The 12,017-nt window shown below is 41.3% G+C and overlaps 1 protein-coding gene across 1 annotated transcript in view; it reads left to right on the plus strand.

Annotated features, from left to right (window-relative positions):
- ELAPOR1 (endosome-lysosome associated apoptosis and autophagy regulator 1) overlaps nucleotides 1–12,017 on the plus strand; it is a 168,160-nt gene that overhangs the window by 106,427 nt on the left and 49,716 nt on the right. The window lies entirely within an intron of this gene.

Consider the following 12,017-nt stretch of genomic DNA (forward strand, 5'->3'; position numbering starts at 1 on the left):
GCCTCCATTCTTGAACCTTGAAAGATGATACAGTTCCAGTTTGAATCAGACTTCTCAATCGTGATTTCACCACAAACAAAGACAATAATGGTTGTCTGTCAGTGGCAAGACTCGGAATTTCCTTCTGCTATGTGCCTGGAGTAAATTTCCTGCATTGTTTACGGCATATTTCTTTTGTAGATAATAATTGTCTACATGGCTTTGCCATGTCCCCTTTTTTTGAAAAGTGGCAAGAGCAGCACAGATATTAAAAACTTGCAATTTTTTGCACAAAGATCCAATTTGAGCAAAAAAAATGTGCGACTTTTTCTGTCTTGTATTCCATAAAACTAGCTTGTAATGTCTTTGAGTGCATTATAGAAGCGTGTCTACTAGATAGCAATCTCTCACCAAGGGGTACACTAGCCAAAAGTAGCTTCTGGGAACTTTTCTATGGGGCAGTAGGGAGACTCCTTGTCTAATCAGACCATGTCTGTAACCCTATACATATCTAAATTCCAAATACATGAAGAGAAAGGTCGGCATCTCTTGTGTTCTTCTTAAAATGTAAGTTTTAATGCATCAATTAAAAACGGCCAAAGACATACAAAAATGTGAAAAGTCGAGAGAAAACATAAAAAATAGTGGCCAAAAGCCGCTAATCTCTGACGCATTTCGGGACATTACACGTCCCTTTATCATAGCGTAAATGTTGTTCAGTAGGTTTGTGAGACAACCTGTCCATATATATGGCTTCCTTAGACTAACACTTCTGTTGCCAATCAAGTTTGATTAGTAGTTTTTAGCCACAAATTTTTGTTAAGTTTGGCTGTTTTTTAATCAATGCATTAAAAGTTACATTTTAAGAAGAACACAAGAGATGCAGACCTTTCTCTTCATGTATTTGGAATTTATATATATCACTTTCTGAGGTCCTAAGTGTGGGTCGTGCACCATGAAGTTCAACTGAAGGAACGGTGAGCCAACTAACTTTAACTTTACTATTTATATCCTATACATATCTGTCTCTGTCTGAGACATAGCTGCATGTGCAGAGTTTTGTAATAATCTGATAATTCTATCAGGTTCCGTTGTGTGTGCGTGTATTTATATATATATATATATATATATATATATATATATTTATTTATACATTCATTAATTCATTACATACTGTTAGAGTTGTCATGGTTGTCAGGTATCTTACCCCAGGACCGACCAGGTAGATTGCACAGTCAGACATTACAGACAGATACACAAGTCATACTTCTGTGTGTCCGGACAGAGCTCTGCCAAGTTCCGCCCAGAGACAGTTTATTTTATAGCATTCAGATACAATAAACCAATTCATCATAATAATGGCATAATCCTGGCTCATGATATACTTATGGATATGATTTCATACGATTTCTAAGAAAAAGGGATGCAGAATGAGGGTATTTCCGGAACTGACCTCTTCCACAATTGTCTTTAACCACATGCTATACTCCCTCTTCCTGGATCCATTACCACACATCCTTTAACTCTGTGTAAAACTGATAAATGTCTAAGAATAAAATATGTGTATTAGGTTATGGAACAACAACTTATTTTGCTCATCTACTAAGAGTACAAAAGTTCATATAGAGGTAACATATGATCCAAAATGGAGTCACTACTGCTAGGCTAAGCCAAGCTAACTATAAGATTACTCTATCATCTCCCCTCTTTTTATCATTTTTATACAGAGCCCATGAACGAACCCTAACTCCCTTTTCCTTTTGGATAGCGAAACAGAACCATCCTACCTACTCAAAGTGTGTGAATACTAATTCCACAGATTGAGGGATGCAAGCATCCATCCAGATGGCCCCACCACCTCTATCCTTCTACCTTAGATCAAATTTGATCTGTATGTGTGTCTCGGGACTTCATGTAGAAAAAGGACAAAAAGATTCAAACTAGAGGGAGTATATACATTCTATTCTCCTTTTCTGCTACCTTAACTGTAATAATAAGTATGCTATAAGATGAACAAAATATACATCAATGTGGCAGAAAAGTTTCTTCTTAGCAGGCTGTGGCTGTTTCGGACTTTGTCCCACAACAGATGCAGTTGGACAGGCCTACTAGAGTCTCTTATCCGCAACGAATACATGTGCATTTTCGGGCTGTCAATATCATCATAGAATGGACGTTGGAGCCTTGTACAAAAGTTGGTCCAATCTTAACATTATCTGAAAAACAATTACACTTTAGTGCTATTTCAAATCATCAAGAAAAGTTTAAGCACAATCTACAGTATAAATATCAGAAGACATGTCTTAAGGATGAAGTGGAGAATTCCAAAAATCTATTCTCCTGGTCCCCTGAACCAATTAACTGGAATAGCCAGAATAGCCATCCTGGCCAGGGGCATCTTTTTCTGAATGACTTTTTCTGAACTCTTCCTTCAATCTCCTTGTTTTTAGTAAATTATGGGCAACCCTAAGCATACCTTGGGCATCAATGTAACGACAACAAGTTGGCACAACAATCTAACATAAGTCTTCTTGAGCTGTAGTCAAGTAATCTAATATCATAACATGCTGACTAGTGTCTAGAACTAACAGCTTTATATACCAGATACTAGTATTAATAGTTTACTTTATCTGCCTGCCATCATAAGCATCATATGTTCTGACTTAAAACATGAACAAAATATTGAATAAGAAATCAGATAATCTCTGAGACTCATGATTGAGGAATCGGCTGCAATGTGAGGCTTGAATCCAGGTCGGCTTTCCCTCCAGTTTAACTGAGGTGGATATGGTCAGCTGGACCTGGAATGGACCATCGAACTGCGGATCCACCAAGGATCTCCTGATGTGTCGCCTCACAGTAACCCAATCTCCAGGCTGCAGAGAATGAGTCTCCTCCAATGAGTCAGAATCTGGAATAGAGCTGAGACCATGGTTAGGAATCTATGGGAGATTCTCATGCATATCCCTACATATTCTGCCATATCAGAATGTCTGATTTTGAAGCTATCGTGGAAAATTAAAATCAATCTTTGGGTTTTTAGTTTTAAGTTCCTTCCACTGACTTAGAATCTGGAGGGAAGGGAAACTGAAAATATACATTAATCATATGCTATTAATGATTCATCACATAGTCAGAACATCAGACTACATCTGGGACAATTATGAACAATACAATCCAAATCTAGGGCTAAGGCTAATTTCTCCTGTCATGAATGTAGGTTATATATAACTACAGAGAATACAAATGCATGTGACAACCAATAAATACTTTCCAATACTCTGGGAACAGCATGGGGGTAAGATACACTTGTTATATCCCCATAGTATACATTTTCTTTATTACCCGTATGGTAAGTTCCATTATCACTTTGATGGTCTTGGGGATCTTACTTACACTACATCAGTCCCGTTTGTGGTGGTTTTCTTCACCAGATATGCCCCAAGCCATCCTGAAGGGAAACAACTACACACAAGCACATACCCATACCATATCACCTTTAGTAACTGTATATACTCAATCTGCAATCCCTGGAACAGGTACAAGGGCTTCAGGCCTGACTCTTTGGCCTAACACATGCCATGCGGCTTACATATATATATCTGACCGTAGTGATGCTAGATCCTGCAGCTGCCCATCCTCCGCTCACCAGGTCACACATGGCTACTTCTAAACAGTACACTTAATGCTGCTTATACCATCAATGGGGACGATGCTGTCAGTAAAGATACTCTCTTACCACCGAACACCAGGACTTGTACCTCCTCTTTCCAACTCTCCTTTCCTCCTGGACCGTTCTCGGTGCATCAGTGTCGTAAAACCTGAAAAGAGAGCTTAAAACGTTTTGGGTCTAGCATGATGACCTCTTATCAGTAAAACATGTCCCCTAGGCTTGTGCAGCTGGGTTAATGGCAATGTCTGCCCACGTGCTACCTCTACTTTGTTTCCTATCAGCCTTGGTGTGTGCCATGACTTCCAACTATACCCACCTGTGTGGGGGCAGCAGCAGAGTCTCCATCACTACCTGAACAGCCTAGAAATCCTTTTAGGCTTAACATTAAGCATACTGAAAGTTCTCGCTCTCCATATCGGACCATAGTCCCACTATATCAAACACCTACCCTGAGGCATTGTACCATGTTCAAGCAATGGCTTCAAGTTCAGCTAAGACCCTTGGAGTCTCATAATAGGTCTCCGGTCTCCTTACGCTTGGTTTACCTCATATACGGTGACTGTGGCATATCTGATGCAGGATCCACCATCTTTCCCAAATCCAAGACCATCTATAATAGAGCTCAATCAAAAAGTTATCAATAGATTCATTTAGATTAAATTTTCTTAAGTTGTCTTAGTCTTCCTCACTCCCCCCTTGAAGCTGTTGATAACCAAACGCAGTTATGAACTTTATTACACTTCAATGTACGTGGACTGGACCTGAGAAAAATAACCTTTAATTACAATTCAATATTCATTAACAATGGCTTCTGGTCTTCTGCTTTTTTTTTTTTAATTACTTCATGCTCTGTGAGAGAGATATACAGATTCTCAAAGCTAGACAATCCAAGAAGAGCCAGTATTATCTTATCATGCTGCAGCTCACATAGCTGCCTATCCCACTCATAGCTGCGGCTGGGTATCCTCCCCTGCATCTCATAGCTGTGTCTTGTGTAGGACTACAGACCTCAGCAATCTCTCTTAAAGAAACAGAAACACATTTATACAATCTCATAATATCAATGCAGCAAGGTTAGGTAAATATTCACAATATACATATATCAGCAAAGTAAGCAGAAACATCAACTGAAAGGTCAGATCAATCTCCTGATCACACAACAAAATCATACACAAAACATTACACAGCAGATATGGGAGTGACTTCTAATTCACTTCATATAGAACAAAATAATTTTCTTCTCTTTTTCTTTTTTTTTAAAAAAACAAAAACAAAACATCATTACAAAAATAATCTGTGCTACATTTTTTTTTCCCTATCGACATGCACACACATATTCAATTCAGACACCTTACTGAGTTTCTAAGTTTCAATAACGGTTTTCCTACAATGGGGAACAATCCTATTATGTGCATATTATCACATCACTTTATGTTTCAACATTCTGAGTTTCATCTTTTTGACATTCTAAACTTAGGCAAAATACTTAAACCTCCTGTTCATGATTGGGTATTTCTAAGGCTGTTGCTAACACAAATTGCCTCCTTTAAGCTAAGAAATCCTTCTAAGGATCGGAAAAAAAACTTGGAAACTTTACATACCTCCTGATGTAGAGACTGCAGAAGTGATGAAGTTCCCTTTAAATAAAGCTCCTTACTTGTAGTGCATAGAAACAAATCATCTACATATTGGAGCAAACAAGTATATTCACTCTTAGGATGCCATGACTGTAATATCAAATAAATATCAAATAAATATGCTAACTAATCGAACGATCAAGCTTATTACTTATGCACTGCATCCTCTGTCCCTTGGATAGCATCAGTTAACCCAGTGATTAACTCTAACTGGTTGTTCAAATCCTGTATTACTATCTGCAACCTCATAAACAACAATTCCGTCCTCTCCTTCCATTCTAGTACCGGTTCTATTCAAGCAGTCACATCAGTTAGAACTGTCTTAATTCTGTCTATAAATGGAGCACCTTTTCCCCAGTACACAAAAATGATAAATCAAGAAATATCACAATCACGAGTCACATATACCCTTCCTAAAAGTTTCTGGAAACCTGATGGATTTTCATATAACCATATAGGAAAATACATTTACTGGACTAGTCACTGTAAGCTGTTCATTCTGCAGGGTTTGTACCCTTATATGCGGAGTACACATCTTCCTTCATGTTCACCTGGTATACTAGACACTTGTGCTATAACTGGATATATACTGCCAATCATGGGTTGCTGCTGCAGAATCTGTGAACCTTTATAACCCTCCTAGGTGCTCTAGGAAATTTAACATAATCCTTCATCTTTCAGTATCCAAGCGTCCGTTCAGCATTCTAGGGAGAAATTTGCACCATGCTATCACCTTCAAATCATACTTGTCTAGGAGCAGTGGGGAACCTAATGTTCTCCTCATCTGAATCAGATTGGGGTTCGTGTTTTGAAACCCCTTTAGCCTCAATACAGTCTTTCTGCTCCATTTGAAACCTCCTCCACCTACTGACATCAAGACACCCCGTCCTGGGCATGCCAGCTTTCTTTAAGATTGCACTTGCATTCTTAACCTCATGCTTTCCATTTTCTGCTTCCACTAAATCTCTCATTGTTATCTTGGGACCAAAAGTTTCATACTTGGGTCCTCTTCCTGATTTTGTGAAAGCAGTTCCCATAGCAAACAGTCTGGGGTAGCGAGCCCCTCCCTGTTTTCTCCGCTATGGTCAATTCGTAGCAGCCCCTACGTCTGCAACTATTCTCAACGAGGTGAGGGCAACGTCCTGTGAGGGAGGAGGTGTCAATGCCTGATGACAAATTCTCACCCACAAGTGTGATCTGAAATTGTACTTTGAGATTCTGGACACCTGGAAATGCATCATCCACAGCAGCTAATCAAATGATCGTTGCAATACACTCAACAAACGACCTTCATTGCGGTTAAACGTTCAGAACAAGTTACAGCAAAATTGCAATCCTGCACTTCTCTGCCTCAGTATGATTTTCTAGTTGATCAAGATTCTGAGGACCTCTAAAATCTATCTCCACCAGATGACACAACTTATTTTCCTCAATATCACTCAATCACAGTTTAGCATTCTCAATCCAGTACTTTTCAATTTCATCCTGGCTCTATCACTTTAACAAATCTTTCATATTCTTCTTCTAATCGGCCAGCATGAATCCCAATCCGCAATGTGGACAAAACATTTACAACAATAACATAGATGGTATCCCACATTGGCGTCTGCATTTTCTGGCTATGCAAATGCTTAAAAATGTCCAACAATTGTTAAAGTAAAACCTTCTAGACCGGCAACAAATAATGCATATTAGTGTGTTAGTGGCATGCATTAATGTTGCTTTGACTTTAAACAGCAAGACATGAAACACAGACACAGACAAGCTGTACTGAGAGGAACCCCGCCCCCCCCCCTCTCCCCTCTGTAGAAGTTAACTCTTCAACAAAGAGGTGAAGGAGACCCAGACAAACAGGTCAATAAAACATAAAAACTGATTTTAATCAAAAGAACAAATATTGGAGAGTGTTCTTAATGTCTTGGTGGCAAGTTTACCCAGAAAATATTCTTTTGGCCAGATGCCAAGAGACCACACCTAAATTCAGGCGACTCTCATACACTCACATAGTCTCATTCAAGGAGTCTTAATGTCCATGAAACAAACAACATACGATCATACAATAAATAGAACAAGAAGTCAAGAAGATACCTTATCTTATACAATGGCAACAACTATTTTTTTATTTATTTATTTTTTTCCTAATTGGCAACAGCACAAACGAACACACACTACTCAACTCAAGTCTGTAAGTAGAATCTTTCCAACAAAAATCAAAACAGCAATAGCCAAATCAAACAGTTAACTCCTTCCTGCTGTCAAGACACGTTAATCAATCTACATAACATAACTTCTAAACCACTTCAGATCACATACAGTACATGCAACCACATCCCACAATAACATACAATGGTACCAAAACATGTTACAGACAAACAGAAGACATAAAAGAATAAAAGAGAGAGACAGAAAAGAAGATATACATCTGAGTATACAATCCACCTGGGGTGCATGCCTTGTGGTCCCTCCAATGAACTGATAGGAGCATTACTCTCTACCAAAGGAAAGCACAGTAGGGCATTGCCCTCACTTACCTAGGATATATGCGTTCCTCTGACAGAGAAGCAACCCCCCACACACCTAGTCCACCAAAGGGTTAATTGGCATTATGCCCGCATTCTCCACCAAGCTGTTAGAGTTGTCATGGTTGTCAGGTATCTTACCCCAGGACCGACCAGGTAGATTGCACAGTCAGACATTACAGACAGATACACAAGTCATACTTCTGTGTGTCCGGACAGAGCTCTGCCAAGTTCCGCCCAGAGACCGTTTATTTTATAGCATTCAGATACAATAAACCAATTCATCATAATAATGGCATAATCCTGGCTCATGATATACTTATGGATATGATTTCATACGATTTCTAAGAAAAAGGGATGCAGAATGAGGGTATTTCCGGAACTGACCTCTTCCACAATTGTCTTTAACCACATGCTATACTCCCTCTTCCTGGATCCATTACCACACATCCTTTAACTCTGTGTAAAACTGATAAATGTCTAAGAATAAAATATGTGTATTAGGTTATGGAACAACAACTTATTTTGCTCATCTACTAAGAGTACAAAAGTTCATATAGAGGTAACATATGATCCAAAATGGAGTCACTACTGCTAGGCTAAGCCAAGCTAACTATAAGATTACTCTATCAATACATATATTATTATTATTATTATTGTTTATATAGCACCATTAATTCCATGGTGCTTTACATTTGGGGGTTACATACAGTACACAAAATATCCAGGTAGATAGAATACTAACAATGACCGACTGGCACAGTGGGGTAGAGGGCCCTGCCCACGAGGGCTTACAATCTATGAGGGAAGGGGGGTAGTGACAGAAGGAGAGGGGGAGACTGTATAGATGGCAGTGCGGTGATGGTGTTATTGGAGGTTGTAGGCCTTCCTGAATAGGTGAGTCTTCAGGGCCTTCTTGAAGCCTGTGAATGTGGGGGTCAGTCTTATGTGTCTTGGTAAGGAGTTCCAGAGTATGGCGGATGCACGGGAGAAATCTTGCAGATGGTTGTGTGAGGAGCTGATGAGAGCAGAGCGGAGTAGGAGGTCATTGGAGGATCTGAGGTTACGTTTGGGCAGGTAGCAGGAGATTAGTTCAGAGATATATGGAGGGGACAGGTTGTGGATGGCTTTGTATGTTAACGTTAGTAGTTTGAATTTAATTCGCTGGGCTATGGGTAGCCAGTGGAGGGACTGGCAGAGGGGAGCAGCTGATGAAGATCGGGGGTGAGGTGAATTAAACGAGCAGCGCAGTTTAAGGTGGACTGGAGGGGGATGAGGGTGTTTGCTGGGAGTCCATAGATGAGGGTGTTGCCGTAGTCTAGGCGGGAGATTATGAGGGCCTGGATGAGCATCTTAGTGGTTTCAGGGGTGAGGAAGGAGCGGATTCGGTGGATGTTGTTGAGTTGGAGGTGACAGGAAGTGTTGAAGGTTTGAATGTGTGATTTGAAGGATAGTTCGGAGTCCAGGGTTACCCCAAGGCATCAAGCCCAAGGGGCAGGGGTAATTGTGGTTCCATTAACTTTGATAGATGGGTCAGGAGGAGGAGCCATATGGGGTGGAGTGAAGACTATGAACTCCGTTTTTTCCATGTTGAGTTTGAGAAAGCAGGAGGAGAGGAAGGAGGCTACAGCTGCTAAACAATCTGAAACTCTGGCCAGCAGGGAGGTTATGTCTGGTCCTTAGATGTATGTGTGGGTGTCATCGGCATAGCAATGGTATTGAAAACCATGAAATTCTATGAGTTGGCCCAGGCCAAGGGTGTAGATGGAGAACAGGAGGGGTCCTGGAACGGAGCCTTGGGGGACACCTACAGAGAGAGGGTGTGGTGAGGGGGTGGTGTGCGAGTGGGAGACGCTGAATGTGCAGTCGGTGTGGTATGAGGAGATCCAGGAAAGGGCCAGGTCTGAGATACCAAGCGATGAAAGAACAGGAGGGAGTGGTCAACTGTGTCAAAGGCAGAGGAGAGGTCAAGGAGGAGGAGGACAGAGTAATGGTGCTTGGATTTGGCGGTTAGAAGGTCATTAGTGACTTTTGTTAGGGCAGTTTCAGTGGAGTGACGGGGTCTGAAGCCTGACTGTAGTCTGTCAAAGAGCAGGTTGGACGAGATAGGAGGAGAGTTCTGAGTGGATGTGTTGCTCAAGCAGTTTTGAGGCGTACGGGAGCAGTGAGATGGGACGATTGGCTGGAGAGGACGGGTCGAGGGACGGTTTCTTAAGTATAGGTGTGACAGTGGCATGTTTGAAGGCAGAGGGGAAGGATCCATTTGCTAGAGATAGGTTAAAGAGATGGGTTATAGCCGGAGTAATGACTTCAGTGAATTTCAAGCAAGCAGGAGGTGAGGTGTGGATTTAGAGATTAGGGAGGAGAGTTTTTCATCAGTGATGGTGGAGAAACATGTCAAGGATGATGAGCAGTGGGCAGTTGGGTGGAGGGGTTGTCGAGGGAGTAGGGTGAGACTGTCTCTGATGGTGTCAATTTTAGTTTTGAAGTAAGAGGCAAAGTCAAGTCGTCAGCTGAGATAAGTGATGTCGGAGGGGGTGCAGGAGGACGAAGGAGGGAGTTGAAGGTTGTGAATAGCTGTTTGGGATTGCGAGAGAGTGCAGATATGAGTGTGGTGAAGTAGTATTATGTATTATATACACATGACAAAGTTAACACCATAGTCATACGTACCATTATAGTACAGCGCTGTCATCCGAATCTAAATGCAACAAGCTGTATTATTACAGCAGAAGTGTTCAAAATGGGGCCTCACCAATGACTTATAATCTGGTAATATTACATCTCTGTCTCGTGAGTCCATACCTCTTTCAATCCCTTCCCAACATCCACGTGTTTAAATATGGCAGCTGCTCAGGAGCCAGGTGGTTGCCATAGCTGCCAGGTATCTGCTGTTTTATACAGACACCCAGTGCCAATGTCCACGATCGGTGCTTGCACCAATTGTGGGTATTAACCATTCTGGTGCTTCGGTTTAAAGCTAACATAAGCACCATTTTAGAAGTCCCCCGGTATTTTGCAATGCATTAGTATTGTAATGCATTGCATTAGTGATCAGACCTCCTGGAGTTCAAGACCCCTAGGGGTCTAACATGCAAAAACAAAAAAATTGTAAAAGAAAAAAATATATAATTTTTTTTTCAAATATTAAAAGTTCAAGTCTGCCTTGTTATAGATGTATAAGAAAAAATATATCTTTGTACCGTGTTAGCCAGTGGATATGAAATGAAAAAAGTTTTTGAGAGAAGTCCTCAGTAGTTGATACCTTTTTTTAATGGCTAACTTAAAAAAAATTATATTGACTGCCTGCGCCCTGCCTGAGCGCGAGGGGAGGCTGCTGGAGCAGCACTGCTCCAGTGGCCTCCCCAAACCACCGCTCGGTGCTAAGCCAGTCCAGGACAGCTTGTCCTGGACTGGCTTAGGTTAGCAAAAATGCCGCCCTCCCTGAGGCCCTGGCATAGCGCCGCCTGAAGCGCTCGCTTCAGGTTGCCTCATGGGAGGTGCGGCACTGCCTAGCAGCAACATAATATTTATAGAGGTGAGCAAGCGACAGTCCACCTGATCTCTTATGGAAATACATAATTCAAGTATGCAAATACATGGTCACTTATACTCCCATATGAAATTTTAAAAAATTGTTTCTGTAGGGTAGTTAGAGAGGAGGAAGTCACTGGAGTTGGGAGGGTATGAAAATAATAGAGGGTGTGGGGTAAGGTAATTGTTTTAACTGAATAAACTCTACCAATCCAGAAGAGGATGGGGCAATGCCATGCAACAAGATCCTTAAAGGGATTCTACCATTAAAAACTTTTTTTTTTTTGTCATTGACACGTTGGAATTGCCTTAAGAAAGGCTATTATTCTCTTACCTTTAGATGTCTTCTTTGCCCTGCCATTCGGTTAAAATTCCGTTTTCTGTCGGTATGCAAATGAGTTAGCTCACAGCACTGGAGGCGGGCCCCAGAGCTCAAACAGCACTGGGGGCATCCCCAATGCAGCGAGAGAACTCTCCAGCACCGCCTTCATCTTCTTCTGGTCGTCTTCATGCGTCTTCTTCCCACGCAGACGGTGAAACTTGTAGGCCTCATGTAGAGCTGGCTGCGCATGCCCGCGGCCACAAGAAAAATGTCCGCTAACTAAATCACACTTGCAGGCAGTTGAAATGGATTAAAGTTAACTCAACCTCTGTCCTGTGTCCTTGTGTGCACCA

This window comes from Leptodactylus fuscus, chromosome 2 (genome assembly GCF_031893055.1).
Source record: "Leptodactylus fuscus isolate aLepFus1 chromosome 2, aLepFus1.hap2, whole genome shotgun sequence".
Taxonomy (NCBI): Eukaryota; Metazoa; Chordata; class Amphibia; order Anura; family Leptodactylidae; genus Leptodactylus; species Leptodactylus fuscus.